Source organism: Urocitellus parryii, chromosome 3 (assembly GCF_045843805.1).
Source record: "Urocitellus parryii isolate mUroPar1 chromosome 3, mUroPar1.hap1, whole genome shotgun sequence".
Classification (NCBI taxonomy): Eukaryota; Metazoa; Chordata; class Mammalia; order Rodentia; family Sciuridae; genus Urocitellus; species Urocitellus parryii.
The window spans coordinates 106,979,915-106,997,806 of NC_135533.1; the positions used below are offsets into that span (position 1 = coordinate 106,979,915).

Here is a 17,892-nt window from a genome sequence, read left to right on the forward strand (position 1 = left end):
TCAACACGGAAACCCTGCAACAATTGATTGATTCACCAATTCTATTAAAAACTTTCAAGGCAAAAAAAAAGAATTCTGAATACACTTGTAACAAATGAATTGATTGAATTAATAGCTTAAAACCTTTTGGAAGAGAAACGCTTGGGCACAGATAACATCATGGGAAATCTAGAAAACATTTGAAAAATGATTTATGTCAACCCTTTCCAAAGTCTTTCATGACAAAGAAGAGGAGAGAACACTTCGCAGCTCATTATGTCAGGTGGTGTTATTCTGATGTCAAAGTGAGACAAATACATTACAAAGAAAGAAAACTACAGAGCAACATCTTTTATGAATATAGACATGAAAACCCTCAGCATGTTATTAACTAACTAAATCCAGCCATGTATAAAAAAAGAGATACACCATGCAAGATAAAACTTATTCCAGGATATACAAGGTTAATTTAACATATGAAAATCAATCCAAATTATGCCATATTGACAGTTTAAATGATAAGAAGCACACAATCACCTCAACAGACAAAGAAAAAGCATCTGATAAAATCCAGCACGTTTTTATATTAAAATGCCCAGCAAACTAAGAATAGAATTTCCTCAACCTGATAAAAGGTATTTTTAAAAAAACTTTAGCTAACATTATATAAAATGGTAAAGTCTTCATAGGTCATATACTAAAATGTAAGAACTTATTTTAACATTTCAATCTTTTAGAAGAAACAGGCATAAATCTTTATGACTTTGGATTAGGCAGTGGTTTCTTAGCCATGTCATGGAAGTTGAGGCAATAAAGGAAAAATATGTAAATTGGACTTCATCAAAATTAATAAGATGTGTGCTTCAAAGAATACTGTCAAGAAAACAAAAAAGACCACCTACAGACAATGGAGAAATATTTGAAAATTATCTATCTAAGTGTCCAGAGAATATAAAGAATCTTTAAGACTCAGTAAAGAATACAAATAACCCAGTTAAATAATGGGCGGAGAATTTAAATAAACATTTTTTTCAAAAAAATATTCAAATGCGAATAGATACATGAAAAGGCAATTTATACCATTAATTATTTGGAAACTCAAAAAGTAAAATGAGATACCACTTTGTAAGCACTAGGATGATTAATAAAAAAAAATGCAGACAAGTGCATTGCTGGTCAGAATACATAAAGTGTTGTAACTCTGACTTCATCTGCCCCTGGTGTTCTCCCAGTATATGTCTGTGTCCTTTGTACAAGGGTGTCAGTCATATTGTGTTTGGATCCATCCTCATGAGCTTATCTTAACCAATTACAACTGCAACAATTCTATTTTCCAATAAGGAGAATCTGAGATATTGGGGGTTAGGACTACCATCTGGGGGATAGAGTTCAACTCAGAATAGTGAGTAAATGATAATGGCTATGGGTTCTAAAATTAGATTGTGGTGATGGCTACACAACTTTGTAAATATACTAAAGACCACCACACTGTACAATTTAAGTGTGGAATTTTATGTGATATGAAAAAAATATGTATCAACTCATCAGTTAACAGTTATTTTCATGAATACTTTAGGGTGCTTTCACTTATATTATGTGATGAACTTAGAGTTTTTAAAACCTTTGATTATTATTTATGAATTTTTAATTGGCAAGTAAAAATTATAAGTATCTATTTTTTTAGTTGGACGCAATATCTTTATTTTATTTATTTGTTTATTTTTATGTGGTGCTGAGGGCTGAACCCAGGGCCTCGCACGTGTTAGGCGAGCGCTCCACTGCTGAGCCACAATCCCAGCCCCCAAATTATATATTTATAATATATAGCATTCTGTTTTGAAATATATATACACTGTGTAGAGGCTAGATCAAGCTAATTAACATATGTGTTGCCTCACATACTTTTTTGTGGTAAGAACACTTAAAAATCCAATTCAACCATAATCATCACATTGAACAATAGATCATTTACTTATTCTTTCTGATCACTGAAAGTTTGTATCCTTTAGCCCACATCTCCCTGATTCTCCCCCACCTTTCCCAATCCAGATAACCACTATTTTACTACTCTCTACTTTTATAAATTTTGTTTAATTCCACATATAAATGAGATGTTATACTATTTGTCTGTGTCTGTCTTATTTCACTTACTATAATGCCCTCCACATTCATCTTTATTTTCACAAATGACAGAATTTGCCTCTTTATAAAAGATGTATGGTATTCCACTATATATACATATCTATCACTTATATGCATATATCACATTTAATCATTTATTTGCTGATAAACAGTTAGTCCATTGTAAATAATGTTACAATGAACAAGGCAGTATAGATCACTCTATGACATACAGATTGGACATCCTTTGGATAAATACCCAATAGCAGAATGGCTGGATCTTGTGATAATTCTACTGTTAGTTTTTTTAATTCTATTGAACATTGTACTAGAAGTTCTAGCTAGAGCCATTAGGTAAAAGAAAGAAATAAAGTCACTTAAATTGTAAAGGAAGAAGTAAAATTTTCTCTGTTGGCAGATGACATGATCTTATATGTAGGACTCCACCAGTAATTGTTAAAATCATTAAATGAATTTAGTGAAATATCAGAATACAAAATCAACATACAAAAATCAATAACATTTTTACATTTGGTGAAGCTCTTGATTCCAAACATAAAGTGTTTAAAAGAAGAAATTTAAAAACAACCCCATTTACAATAATTACAAGAAAAATAAAATACTTAGAAATAAACTTACAGGGCTGGGGATGTGGCTCAAGCGGTATTGCGCTTGCCTGGCATGCGCATGGCGCTGGGTTCGATCCTCAGCATCACATAGAAAAAATAAAGATGTTGTGTCTGCCGAAAGCTAAAGAATAAAAAATATTAAAAATTCTCTCTCTCTCTCTCTCTCTCTCTCTCTTAAAAAAAAGAAATAAACTTACAAAGTATGTGAAAGATCTTACACTGAAAGCTATAAACCATTGATGAAACAAATTCAAGAAGACACAAACACATGGAAATATATTCTGTGTTCATAGATTGGAAGAATTGATACTGTTAAAATGTGAAAGATCTTACACTGAAAGCTATAAACCATTGATGAAACAAATTCAAGAAGACACAAACACATGGAAATATATTCTGTGTTCATAGATTGGAAGAATTGATACTGTTAAAATGTCCAAAATATTCAAAGCAATCTATAGATTTAATGCAATCCCTACTAAAATCTCAATAATATTTTTCATAGAAGTAGAAAAAAATTCTTAAAATTTATATGGGGCCACAAAAGATCATGAATAGTCAATGAACAGTCAAACCAGTCTTGAACAAAGAGGACAAAATTGGAAGGATCACATTTTCTGACTTCAAAATATATTACAAAACTTGGGTATTTAAAACAGCAAGGAACTGGCATGGTAGTGCATGCTGTAATCCAGTGGACTGAGGCAGGAGCATCGCAAGTTTGAGACCAGCCTCAGCAACTTAGCAAGACCCTCAGCAACTGAACAAGACCCTATCTCAAAATAAAAATGAAAATGAAAAAAAAAAAAAGAAAGTAAAAAGGACTGAGTATGTGGCTCGGTGGCAAAGTACCACTGGGTTCAGTACCAAATAACAACAGCAACAAAATTCAGCACGGTATTAGTATTAGTAACAAATACACTGAACAAAATGGAACAGAATAGAGAGAACAGAGATAAATCTTTGCATTTACAGTCAATTGCTTTTGACAATGATGCCAAGAATTCAGAAGGGGTAAAGGATAGCCTTTGCAATAAATGGTGCTGGGAGAGCTGGATATCCACATGCCTAAGAAAGAAAGAATCTGTTTCTTTGTTTATATGGTATGAGATGAGTCCAAACAAAATTGAACTCATCTCATACCATATAAAAGAAATCAACTCAAAATGTTTTAAACCAAACGTAAGATCTGAAATTAAGATATTACTACAAGAATACATAGGGGAAAATGTTCACAAGATTGATGTGGGCAACGATTTATTGGTTAGGACTCCAAATAAATGCACAGGCAACAAAAGCAAAAACAGTCAAACAAAAATTATATCAGACTAAAAAGCTTCTGCACAGCAAAGTGAAGAAATAACCCATAGAATGGAAGAACATACATGCAACTCATAGTCTGATAAGGGAATTCACGTTTAAAGTATATAAGGAATTCAATGCAATGTCAAGAAGCCAATAACCTGATTAAAACATGGACAAAGGACCTGGATAGATATTACTCTAAAGAAGATATATGAGTGGACAACAAGTATATAAAGAGATGCTAAGCATCACTAACCATCAGGGAAATGCAAATTAGAACCCAAATGAGATATCACCTGAAATGTGTTTTAATGTCTATTATCAAAAAGACAAAAGTAGGTGTGGGCAAGGGTGTGGGGAAAGGGGAATCCTTGCAGATTAGTGGTGATGAGAATGTAAATGAGCACAGATATTATGGAAAAGAGTATAGAGGTTCCTTAAAAAAACTAGACAGTTTTAAAAATCAACAAGTTCTCCTTCAAGGAAGGCATTGACATTTACTGGAAATCAACATGTTTTCTTGTATGAAAGGACTCCAAAATACCAAGTTTTGAGATTTGATAAACCTGAAACCTAGATTGTGGAATGAGTCATTTCTCCTTTTGGAATTAGTTCTTATGTTTGTGGGTATGATTTCTAAGAATTGGTGAAGCTCTTGATTCCAAGAATGTACTGTGAGTCAGAGCAAAACATCAAGGCTATTTAGTGGTAAAATTGTGGAAATATAGACTTTATTTCAAAGGAGCAGGATTTAGAGATTCTGAATAGAACATAACAATATTGTTAATTTTATACCATTAATACAAGAATATGCTTCTTAAAAATATGTAATCAGGCAGGTGAAAAACTCATGCTCCCTCCTTAACCTTAGCATCTACATCTGAGCTATGTCTTTTTTTTTTAATACTCTTATAACTTCTTCTAACTGTAGATCCACTGCCCACTGACACATGGGATTGCAGACACTGTTCTGGGAAGGAAGGAAGAAAGAAGGATCAGAGATGAGAACTCTGAAAGGGATTTGCCTGATAAGAAACTCTTTCTCCATTGTATTTTGTATTCTCCACTTCAGCTAACCTAACCAATCATGCCAGGAGCTGGTTACTGTGCATGACTCCCATTTTTATGCAAGTATTTGCTGAGTGCTGTGAGATGAAATCTATGTGAGCTATAGAAATGAAATTGGGACTGATGGGCAGCCAATTAACTAGAATAACACTCTTTGCTACGCATTTTGCTTCTTCTGTCATTTAAGTCTTTGTCATTATTCTCTCATCTTTCCTAGTTTAGAGGTGAGGAAGCAGAGAATCAGAGGATTGAAAGAAATTTGGAAGTCAAACTAAGTCTTGTAGGTCCAGATCTTGATCCTTGTATTTTTGAAATCAAAGCTGAAATTAGCAGAGGAGGAAGGGCAAGAGACTGGGAGAAAGGGGCGGGGGGAGGGACACACTGAACAGAGAAATCTTTCAAGAAAGAGGAAGAGGATCAAGGGTGAGTGAAGTTTGAAAACCTTTTTGCCTCTCAAGGAAGGATTGGTCAACACTGGCACCCAACATGATGATGTCCAGGACAAGGAAAGTCAGCAGTTGCAAGTGGATTTCCGTTCTATGATGACCTTTGAAAGGGGTTTCAATTTTTGTGCTAAGGGGTTGGATGGAAACCAGAGAGTGAAAAATTAAGAAGGGAACATAGTGAGGCATGCTTTGGAGGTTAATTTCCAGCATTTTCTTTCTTTTTTTTTTTTTTGTTATTGTGGTAATGGAGAAAAATGAGTCAAAATTTTGATGGAAAAATGAGGACCAGAAAAGATATTTTCCTTGTAGAATGACAAGGTAGAATGGCTTGAGGAGAAAACCTGTATAAGGGAAAAAGAGCAGAAAGATCTAAAGAAAGATACATGCAATTATTCAGGGTGGGTTGGTGGCCAGAATCACATGCCTAGCCTCATAGTTCTTTCTTCCTGGAGCACAAATTCTGGGAAGGAGTCTGCTGTCTAGCTCAGAAGTGAATGAGGAGGATCTGGGGAGGGCATGGCTACTGCTCACAGTCAAGTTGTCAGGAGGACACAGCACTGTGCTACTTGACCACTGGGTACAGGACCACAGGACTACCACCTAGATGCAAGGGGCATGCAGAATGTACCCTGACTGTGTGTTCAAGGGAGGGGGGAAATCAGGCTTGAGGACCAATCTGCCAAGACAGGAATGCAGGGGTAGAGTGGAGGGTAGAAAGCTGGGGTAGAGTGGAAGGCAGAAGAAATAATAGTGGGATGAGGAGCTATTGGTGGGTGTTGGTGCTGGCAGGCGGGCTCATTCTGGAGAGGCAGACCAGATGGAGTCAAATGCAGAAGCAGAGGGGGTGAGCTTAATAAGAAGTCCAGGTCCAAAGTTAGCAAGGAACTCAGCAGGGAAGAGAAGTTTAAGTTTCCTCACTAGGAATTGAGGAGTTTATGACAAATGCATGTACGTAACAAACTAGATAGATTCATCATAGTACTAGTGGCAGGATGGTTTGTACGTGAGAAATGACACAAAAAGGAGGTAATGGAGAAAAATGCTTTGAAGGGTAATTATAACCTTGTGGAAAAGTTCAAGACAAGGATGGAATTCACAGTGAAAAGTCCTGTTTGGACCTCAGCTCTTGTGTTGTGCACTTTTTAGAAAAGCTGCTTTTCTTCTAGGCTTGAGTTTTCTTTTCCTTTTCTCCATGTTCTTAAAAAGTGCAGATTTAGTTTGCAGTTGTTTGCCTCTGAAAACATCATCTTATTATTATTTTTTCTCTTCTTCCCCTGTTTCTACCTAACAAGAGAAGGGGAAAGAGGCTAATTTTAAATTTTCACTTTACAAATGAAAGAAAAAATTAAAGATTCAATAAAGACAAATTTTTGCAAAACATGTTGTTATAATTTAGATGTGAGGTGTTCCCTCACATCTAAAGGTAGAATTAAAGTTCATGTAAGAGACAATGCAAGAAGGCCTAGAGGTGAAATGATTGGGTGAAGAGGGCCTTAACCCAATCAGTGTTTTAATTCCCTATGGGATTAACTGAGTCCTAACTGTAGGCAGGTAAGGTTTGGCTGGAGGAGGTTGTCCTTGGGACATGCCTTTTGGACTTATGTTTTGTCCTTGTTGAATAGTGCTCTCTGCTTCATGGAGCCATGTCCCCAGATGCTTCCCTCTGCCACACTTTTCTGCCATGATGTTCTGTTTCATCTCAAGCCTCGAAGAATGAAGTTGGCCATTTATGGACTGAGACCTCTGAAGCCGTGAGTCCCCAAATAAACTTTCCCTCCTCTAATTGTTCTGGTCAGGTCTTTAGGTCACAGCAGTGAAAAAGTTAAAACACATATTTTGCAAAACATATTTCTAGGTTAGATTTTGAACAATAGTACTGAATAAAAAGTAATCTTTCTTAATAATACGGAAGCATGTAATAAAATAATGAATACATAATTTAGACTTCCTTGCTTATTTGGCAATTTTTAAAGTCTCCAATTATTAAAAAAAAAAAAAAAGGTACTTAACTGAACAAGAACAGTCCCCTTGGTAATGTGGCCAAATGTCTTAACTGAACTCATTTGAAGATATTCTTTGGTTTTCTTGATTCTGTAAAAAGTTAATTCTCACAATTCTTTTTTTTTTTTTTTTAATTCTCACAATTCTTTACCAATTACACAAAGGCTTTTTTTTCAGTTCTGCAGAAATTTATATTCAAAAATAGCTTCTTAATTTACCATGTAAGGACTCATAACTTTTCCAAAAGAATATTGCTAGCAACAAGGTTAACTGAAGAGAACTAATGGCCTCAGTTTCTAAATGCTCACTTCGGTGACACATATAATTAAAATTCTCTACTCACATCTAAAACCTATGCAAAATCCTTGTAAATTAGGTAAAACATTCAAAGGTCAAGAAAAAGAATTTTTCTTTTACAAGAAAGTGTAAGAGGTAGGATCTTTGGAATCACCTTCCGAATAGTTCTGCAGAAAACTTGGCATTTTGGCTCAGAAGGTAGAATTAAAGTTCTTCCTAGATGAATACAAAGCAAAACTTTGGACAAAGCAAACTTTTTGGACAAAAAGTTAGTTTATGGCTATACCATAAGATAAATAGGAGTTTATAGTGAAGGTTTCACATCTGCTGTGGTTTGCAATAGGGCTTGACAAAGCTTCTTCCACTTCCATTAGGACCTTGGGCCTTTTATAACGAGGGATACATGTATTTCCAGCACTTATCCAACATTTATAGTAGGCAAGCAATCAACCATCTGGGAGAAAATCAGAGGTGTTTTCATGTGTTTCATTTTTTTTCAGGTCAAATCTAAATACTTTCAAATAAATTATTGGAATAGACAAATTTCTCTGTTACTGTGAATATTTTACATAGTTAATGTATAATCAGTGTGAAAGGAGAGATTTCTTTGGTCATAGGCCACATATTCTGCCACACAGTGAGCTTCTCAGCATTTGTTACTAAATGATAAACAAACATTTTGCTGTTGGAAATCATCTTGCTTTAGCCTAGAATTGAGGAATAGCTTTTCTCCATTGTCTGAAACTTCCAGAAATGGTGCTAGGAGGGTGAAGAATTTTTCTTTCTTTTCTTTTTGGTATTGAATATTGACTCCAAGGGCACTTAATCACTGAGCCAATATCTAGCCCTTTTTCTTTTTTCTTTTGAGACAGAGTCTTCCTATATTTCTGAGGCTGGATTTGAACTTGTGATCCTCCTGTCTCAGCCTCCTGAGTCACTAGGTTTGTGTGCAGCACGCAGCTGATTTCTTTTGATTTTAGGGGAGTATCATGTATAATCTGGCTGTCTGACTTCTCTGGATCCTTTAGCTGATCCTTAAACTAAATTTTCTTTGTGCAGTTTGCCCACTATCTTGTTCTCTTTCTCTTTTTATTGGGACGGGGCACCAGGGATTGAACTCAGGGGCACTGGATCACTGAGCCACATCCCTAGCCCTATTTTGAATTTTAGTAGAGACAGGGTCTCAATGAGTTGCTTAGCACCTCTCTAAATTGCTGAGGCTGGCTTTGAACTTTCGATCCTCCTGCCTCTGCCTCTAGAGCCACTGGGATTACAGGTGTGTGCCACGGCACCCAGCATGTCCTCTTTCTTGAGTGGAGAAATGATGGCCTCACTCTCCATGAGATTCACAAACACATCATTTTGTGGTGCTGGGGATTGAATCCAGGGCCTGTGCATGTGAGGTAAGCACTCTACCAACTGAGCTGTATCTCCAGCCCAGAGATCTATTATCTTGTGCACTTCTAAGTCTGCAAATCCAGCAGTATATCTTGCACATACCTGCATGGGTTCTAGTTCCCCTGCACAGAGATGCTAATAAGAATGAAGGATGGTCTGATCCTAAGGATGCCATACCAGGGCTGGTAGAGTTCTAATAAGCTCTGAGAGCTTTTAGTTTGGGATGATAGACAACAAATTCTTTTGTAGAATCAGTGCTATAAGTTAACAGCTTCCACTCCAAATTAGACACAGTGTCTTTGATGGAGCCTGCCTGGTTTGCCTTGCAGGCATCAAAAAGCCTTTTTTAAATTTTTTTTTTGTAAAAGAGGAAGGGTTGGAAGTTGCAGACAGGATCCCTAACTTGTTCGATATTGTTCATTGTAAGTAGCACATCGCATCAACAATCATGCTTATGACCAATACATTCACTAGATTGTAGTTTAAAGAAAATGAAAGCAGTATTGTCCTGGTTTTAAACCTCTGTTGAAATTCTAATGTCATTTTAATGGAATCAATCTAAATATGTTTTAGAAAATGTATTTTATATATTGTTGCAATTTCCTTATGTTAATTCTTTACTGTTTTAACACTAAGGTGACAATGACATAATCATCCACAGAAGGGAACACAGGTTTCTGTGTTGGTTTGTGATGTGGGTCTTGGTGGGTTTTGTCCTTTAAATTTTGTTCCCACGAGTTTTGTGGGGATGGGGATTCTGGTTTTATTAGCTTTGTGTATGTGCTCCCCCCTCCCCACCTCCTTTATGGTGAGCAGATCATCCCATTGCCAGTTGCAGCCACTTGACCTCGGGTAACAACATGAGATCCCATCTCATTTTTACTTTTGAACGTTGGCCTTACAATCAAATGTAAGTTATATATATATATATATATACATATATATATATATTTGTACTGATGAGAATTTATAATCTGCTTTAACAAAATAAATGTTCGTGGTAGAAGCTTTTGTCCATGAAAAAAAAAAATTTTTTTTTGTACTCTGGAACATCCCTTTTGTGAGAACCACAATGAAATTCTGCATCATTTTAACTGGGCTCTCATGTTTCTCCAGTATCCTAGTGAAAGTCTCATATTTCTCTGGGTTGAACTCTTTGGTGGTTAGAACAACACAAAAATGAGTTACCTTTTTCAAAGATGAAGAACATGAACTTCAATTGTGATGTAAAACCAGATTCTTCTGTGTTGACCAAAGACAAAGGGATAGAAAAGTTTGTCTTCACCCACGGGGTAGCATTTTCTAAGCAGCAGATTGCTTAAAGTGGCTGTCATGAAAGGAAAAGGCCATACCCACAGAACTTCTTTATCTGTGTCCTTTTCCGTCATCTGGACTCCGGGCATCCACTGAGTGTCCACCACCTCAGCTGCAGCTATCTTTGTCACTGCTAACCCTGCTGAGTTTCCTCATCTGTGAAGAAAGGGAAGGAGAGTGATAAAGGTCACCCACCTGCTCTGTGTCTGCATGCAGGAGGGCTTGGGCCTCTGCAGACTGAGTGGATCTGGGTAAGTTACTGGACCTCCTGATCTCCCTGGTGAGCTGGGATGGTGAGGAGGACAACAGATGAGGGGAGGCTGTGACTATGAACCAGCACTTAGTCCCTGTTAAATCACTTTCTCAGGAGAGAAAAGGATATCTGACTTGACTTCTTGGGTTATGAACACTGTCACAAGCAGCAGTTGAATCACGTAGAGAGAAATTTTCTCAATATCTCACTTTAGCCAGGACTTGGGATGTAGGTCAATGATAAGAGCACTTGCCTCACACACAGAAGGTCCTGGGTTCAATCCCCAGAATTAGTTTAGCCAAAGGAACACACATGCACATTTACAAAGATTTCTAATCTAAACCAAACAGATTAGTTTGCCCACATTTCCACAGTTGAATTTTTTTTTTTTCACTTTCCTTTTGGATGGACTTCCTGAGTTGAAAGTATTTGAGGAAGACAAACTGGCCCTTTAACTACCTTCTGTTCATTTATATCATTTCTTAAGGACTTGATGTTTGTTTAATCATGATGACCTTCTGATATGGGCTTCTTATCACATATTAAAATAAGGAATCAAAGTAAATTTTATCATAATAGAATAGGTTATGGTAAGCTTAAATCATATTGCAAATGATTGATATTTTTATGTACCAGTGAAAAGTAGAGTACTCATGCTGAGATGTACAATCATGTCCTACTAGGAACTTGGGATGTATATGATCTTTTTAATAGACTTTAGTTTTAATAGACATCATCTCTAAAGAGAGTTTGGACAAGTTGACACCATTATGTAGTATTTGATCATAAGACGGATTTTATAAGCAGAAAAAATTTATCTGAGATTCTAAAGAAGAGGAAATAAATAACAACTGCATTGGTTTAAAACAAAAATGGATGAGCATAGTCAGTGGTTTTAATTATTTATTAATTTTGAAACAATAAATTTTGAGTGCTCTTCTGAAATTGAGAATAACTCTGTCATGTTCAGAATGAAGGCAAAGGGGCTGTAACTCCCTGCCCCCAGGAACTAACTTGACAAGTGTTATGGTTTAGATGTGGTGTCCCCTAAAAGCTCACATGTGAGATAATGAAAGAAGTTTTGGAGGATAAATGATTGGGTTATAGCCTTAACCTAAGCAGTGAATTCATCCCTAATGGGATTAACTGAGTGGTGACTGGAGGCAGGTGGGTTGTGGCTGGAAGAAGTGGTTCACTGGGGGCAAGGCTATGGGGAATATATTTGTATCTGGCAAGTGGAGACTTCTCTCTCTCTTTCTCTCTCTCTCTCTCTCTCTCTCTCTCTCTCTCTCTCTCTCTCTCTCTCTCCTTCTGCTGCCTGATCATTATGTGAGCTGTTTCCCTCTGCCACAGTCTTCCACCATGATGTCGTGCCTCACCTCAAGCCCTGAGGAATGGAGCCTGCGGTCTATGGATTGAGACCTCTGAAACTGTGAGTTCTTAATAAACCTTTCCTCCTCTACAGTTGTTCCAATAGGGTCTTTCAGTAGTGGAAATGCTGAATAAAACAAAAAGGAAGCTGAGATTGGATCACCCCTCCCCAGGCCTGTCCAGCACAGGCTAACTAAATCCAGTCTGTATAGCTCCTGCTCTTTGTCCCATTTTGCCCTCTCTTTCAGCCAACTGAATCTACAAATGTGTATCACCTGGCTTTGTTTCTATAAATTGTAGCTGCTTCTGTGGAGGCTGCAGGAGAGGTAACCTAGTTGCTTTTGTCCACAGTTGGACCAAACTGCATAAAGTTCACTTTTCCTTTTTCTGTCTTTTGTGTATTTCTTATGCAGGCAGGTGGCCAAATCTAGCCAGATGGGATCCAGGCAAGGGTCCTTGAGCTGGGCTGCTGGTAAGAATTTCCTTAAAGTAATGAGATATATATATATATATATATATATATATATATATATATATATTGTAAAATTGAAAAGTTTCTTTTAGTATTTTTTCAACTTTTGGTCATTTGTGTATTCCCTTCACATTTCTGCCATTTCTGAGTTTGCCACTTATGCTATTTTTTTGTTACTATTTTTAGAATTGATTTACTCATTTTTACTTAACTATATTTATTTGATAAGAAAACTTCATATTATTACTGTGAACATAAATCTTCTTCCCAGAGAACCATGAAGAGCTTTGTAGGGCATTGGCTTGGGTTGGTGTAGCTTTGGGTGGCCTTTTGAGATGGGGAGAGGCTGAGGCAGATTGGGAGGAGTGAGGGATGCTGAGACTTCAGGAAAAGCTCCTTTTGTAGTTGTAACAATCTTTCTCTCAGTTTTACTTGGGCTGGTGGTTAATTGTAGCATACGAATCAAGATCTCACAAAGCTCATCTCCTGGTTTCTCATAATTACACTTGTTGCCTTGTGTTATTGTTATGTATCTCTAAGCACCACCTAAAATCATCCCTTCTTATGTGGAAATCATGGTACATGTACAAGTGGTACAAGCCCCACAATTTGCAAAATACTGGTTTGCACTAACCATCCCTTGACACAAGAATCTTCTTCCTTAGCATCCTCTAATTGTGGGTGCTTGTCTTCATATTGAATATTACAGTGAAATGCAATACTGAAAAGATATGCATCACACCCCTGTCTCTTATCACTTGAAGGCTTTTTAAAATTGTTCTTGTTGTTCTGGTTTTTTCTTCTGTGGTCATGCAGCAGACTACTAACACAACCTTTTCTTCACTCCTAGGACATTACAAACTTTGTTGAAATGTATTAATGTGTTGAGAGTTGGTCCTCAGCACCTTTCCCTAAGTCTCTCTGACTGTTCTGAACTGTTCTTTATTGTTTCTTCTAAGTGGATCCTAACCATTCCCAGTTCTTCAGTCCAGATGCAGGTTTTCTATTCTTTTCACATTTCTTTGTGAATTTAAGTCATAACTTGAGAGACAGAAAGGAGACCATATGGGCAAATTCACCATCTCACTGTCATTCTTTGAAGATTCAGTGAGGTCTTTTCTTTAAACCTTGGTAAGTATCACCAACTTCTGGGATCTGATTCTGTCATCTACACTATATAACCTGTCCTAAGAAGAGTGTCACCTGCAATATATTCTTCACCCTGATCTGTAGCAGACCAGAAGCCAGAACAGGTTACCAGAGAACTGGCCTCAAGAACTTCTTAAATAATAATCAGCCTTCTTTGTGGATTTCTTCAGTATTCCATTAATTTATTTACTTAGAAATTCTAGCCCTAAACATTAGCAAATCTGATTACTGTTTGCATCTTTTGTTTCCAAAAGCATATACTTCTCACAGTAGCTACACTATGGAACCAACCTAGGTTTCTCTCGATAGTTGAATGGATAAAGAAAATGTGTATTTATACTCAATGTAATAGTACTCAGCTTTAAAAAGAGTAAAATTTTGGCATTTGCCAGTAAATGGTTGGAGTTGGAGACTATCATGCTAAGTGAAATAAGCCAATCTCACAAAATCAAAGGCCGAATGTTTCTCTAATATGTGGATGCTAATTCACAATAAGGTGGAGGGGGCACTAGGGAAGGATAGTGTTACCTTAGATTAGGTACAGGGAAGTGATGGGAGGGGAGGGAAAGGGATGTGGGGATAGGAAAGGTAGTAGAATGAAACAGACATTATTACTGTATGTATATACGTGACTGCATGACCAATATGATTCTGCAATATGTACACTCAGAAAAATGAGAAATTATATCCCATCCATGTATGATATATCAAAGTGCATATATGTATCTACTGTTATGTATAGCTAATTAAAACAGAAAAACCAAAAACAAACAAACAAACAAACAAAAAGCATATACTTCTGTGACCACTGCATGGGAAACTTTATGTATAAAACCTGTGGGTCCTGAGACTCCAAGCCACACAATGAGCTGTTACTGCCACCTGGTGGTGAAACTCTTCATTGTCAGTACAAAAATGATTCTTGTTCATTTTGACATTACCAGACTTGAGCTGTACATGAGAATACATTTGTCATCTTATAGATTATACGCTTTTTATAAACAAAGATGAAATAATAATGAAGAAATACACATATTTAGGGATAGATTTAGTTAATATTTGAGTGTTTTTTCCAAGCCACTCCAGTCTAGTGACACAGGCCCTGGGTACTTGGGTCAACGTGATGAAAGGAATCAAGACAGTAGTTACACCTTGGGGATGGATCAGGAATTTCTCAGAAGGGGTCACGAGGGAAATTTATGGGGGTTATGGTAATGTTCTGGACTATGACAGAGGTTTGAGTTGGGTGCTATATGTACATTTATGAGAATCCACCTGTTAGTGAATGTTCCTCAAAAGCTTGTGCCTTGAAATAATGGTTCCCAGTGCAGCAAGGTTCAGAGGTAAGACTTCAGGGAAGTGATTGGTCATGAGGGCTCTGACCTGTAGATTCATCCAAAGAGCTAAATGGACTATTGGGAGGTGGGACCCTATTGGAGGAAGCAGGTCACAGGAGGCATGTTCTGGAAAGTTTTATCTTTGCTCTTTACCCTTCCTTTCTCACTGCTTCCTGGCCTCCAGGAGCTGAGTTACTTTTCTCTGTCATGCTCTTCTGCCATGTCTCACCTTGTTCCAGAGTAATGGAGTTGATCCACCATTGACTGAATCCTCTGAAACCATAGGCCAAAACATATTTTTCCTTCTCTGGCTTAGAGATATGGCTCAGTAGTAGAGCACTTGCCTACTGTGCTCTAAGGCCCAGAGTTAAATCCCCAGCTCTGTGGGGGGAATCCCCACACACACATGAAAAGAAAAGAAGGAAAAACAACAACAGAACCCATAAAAGAAAAATATTTCCTCCTTTAAGTTGTTATAAGGCATTTTGATCACAGAAAGATGACTTACATACCACCAAATGGCACACTTTAGATTTGTGTACTTCTTTGCTTGAAAACTTTGTCTCCAAAATTAAAAACAATAGGAACCTGAGCAAATTTTGAACTCTGGTTAGTGACATGTAGAAATTATCTGAGGTCTTCATCTTGGAAGTGCATTTAGCTGGGTGTGGTGGAGCACGCCTGTAATCCCAGGAAACACTTTCAAATTTTCTATATAGTTGAAATCTTTCATAATAAAATGTCAGCAAACAAATAATTAAATGCTGGGCACTTTCAACTCACTCATATCATTAGCTTCAGGAATTACTCCCTGAGGTAAGCTATATTGTTGTTTGAAAATATGTTAGGAAGCTGGTTTCAGAATGTTTAAGGAAGTTAATCAAAATTTATACGAATAAAAGGCAATAGAATTCACATCCACACCCAAGTTATTTGGTCATTTTGGTATAGATTTGATGGCTGTTCCATTTCAGTGCTTTGCTTTTAACTGAGTAGAAGACAGAGCATCTTTTGAGCACAAGGGGAGGTGTGGTGGGATGTGAGTGTCCTAATGGTGGTAAAACAGCTCCAAGTTCCTTGTACCAAGCTGAGAGTCCAGAGTCTGATCTTCTTGTAGGAAAAAGCAGATCATCATTGAAAAATGCACTAGTATTTGCAACTTTCCAGAGTATCTCTAGATTTGCTCCATGTCTAACAACCTCCACCTTTATTTTAGTATACAAACACACTATCTCTGGCTCATGATTTTATCTATAGCTCATTTAATACATGGAATTGTACTCTCATCATTAAGAATTTCAGTATTATAACCGTTTAAAATCCTATAGAGATAAAAAAAACCATATTCTTACTTTTTTCCATATACAGTCCCTCAAGGTGGTGATCATAGGTTTTGACATCACAGAAAAAAATGATGGCCCAGGAAGTGGAGCCACCTACATTTCTGACTAAGCTACAAAGTTGTTGGCTGTAGTTCTGTGTTTGTTGTGCAAGCTCCCTTTGCCTTGGTTGCATTTGCAAAATGAAAGAGTGCCTTGGTCATCTCTGAGGTCTGGTTCAGGAGGAAAAAACTTTCTCCTGCATGATTTGCTGTTTAGTTCACAAGCCAGGGTCTCTGAGTCCTGGGCTCTCTGGATCTTGCTGGGGTAGTTGGCATTGGGGATAGCGCTTATCATAGTGCTAGTACTTTTCACCTGTTATCAACCATGTGGTACTTGGGAAGCCCTTTTGTTTCATGAAAACCCTGGTGTGGCCAACAACGTGTTGCCATCAGGGCAGAAATGCCCTTTACCATTCTGCATATTGCTGCCCATCCTGCGTTGGCTACTTTCCTTTCCATGCCATCTTTCCCATCACCGGATGCCCAAGGATGCCTTTTGGTACAATTTCTATCATTTACCCAAGAACAGATTTTTTTAGCCTGAAAGCGCCTGTAGCCACTGGGTGTCGCTGCTGGACCACTGAAATTCCAGAAAGAAGGCCCCCAAAAGGAAAACATCATGCTTATGTTTTCAAAAGTGTTTCACTCGGAAATACTTAATCGCTTGTTCAACAGAAATATCCTTTCCCACACCACGAGGATGGGAAGTCTGATGGTATGAAGAAGCTGTGGTGGAACTTGTGTGTGTCTGTGGCTGATCTTTACCAGCAGGCTGTTAATCAGACATAACCTTAAAAAAATATTAGAGTGTTTTTTTTTTCCCCCTTAGTAAACATCATGCTAAACCTACTTAACTCTAGAGACTAAAAAAATTAATGGATTTAAGCAATGAAAAGTAAAAGAAAATGATTCTAAAGGGAATCTACTAATAATCCTTAAATAATGAATTCCTTAAATTATTCACTGTTTTCTGTAGCCTGCTGTGAGCAACAAAACCCACTCCACACGTTGATTGTGCATATATTTCACAATACTTGGGTTGAGTTAATCCAAAGGAAGTGAGAGAGGGAATTTGAGAGAAGGGAAGGCACTGATGTTTTGGAAATAGCAGTGTTCTGAAAGAATCCACTTAAATAAAGATCAAAATATGCACATATCCAAATTGAATATTCAGACCCTTAGAGTGCATATTTTATCTCTTTGTTTCTATTATTTTCTCTTTGCAATGTATTTTACTGAAATTTTCCTGTATGAGGAAAAATGCCCACATGCACTGAAAATAAAAGAACCTCTTGCTTATACAACATCAATCCTGCAAACCTTCTAATCACAAGCCAACACATTTAAGGTCTAGGCTTGAATGTGGACAAT

At 37.2% G+C, this 17,892-nt stretch overlaps 1 pseudogene; it reads right to left on the reverse strand.

Annotated features, from left to right (window-relative positions):
* Positions 1-6,802: 6,802 nt before the first annotated feature.
* Positions 6,803-16,954, reverse strand: LOC113193250 (putative DENN domain-containing protein 10 B; annotated as a pseudogene).
* Positions 16,955-17,892: the final 938 nt, after the last annotated feature.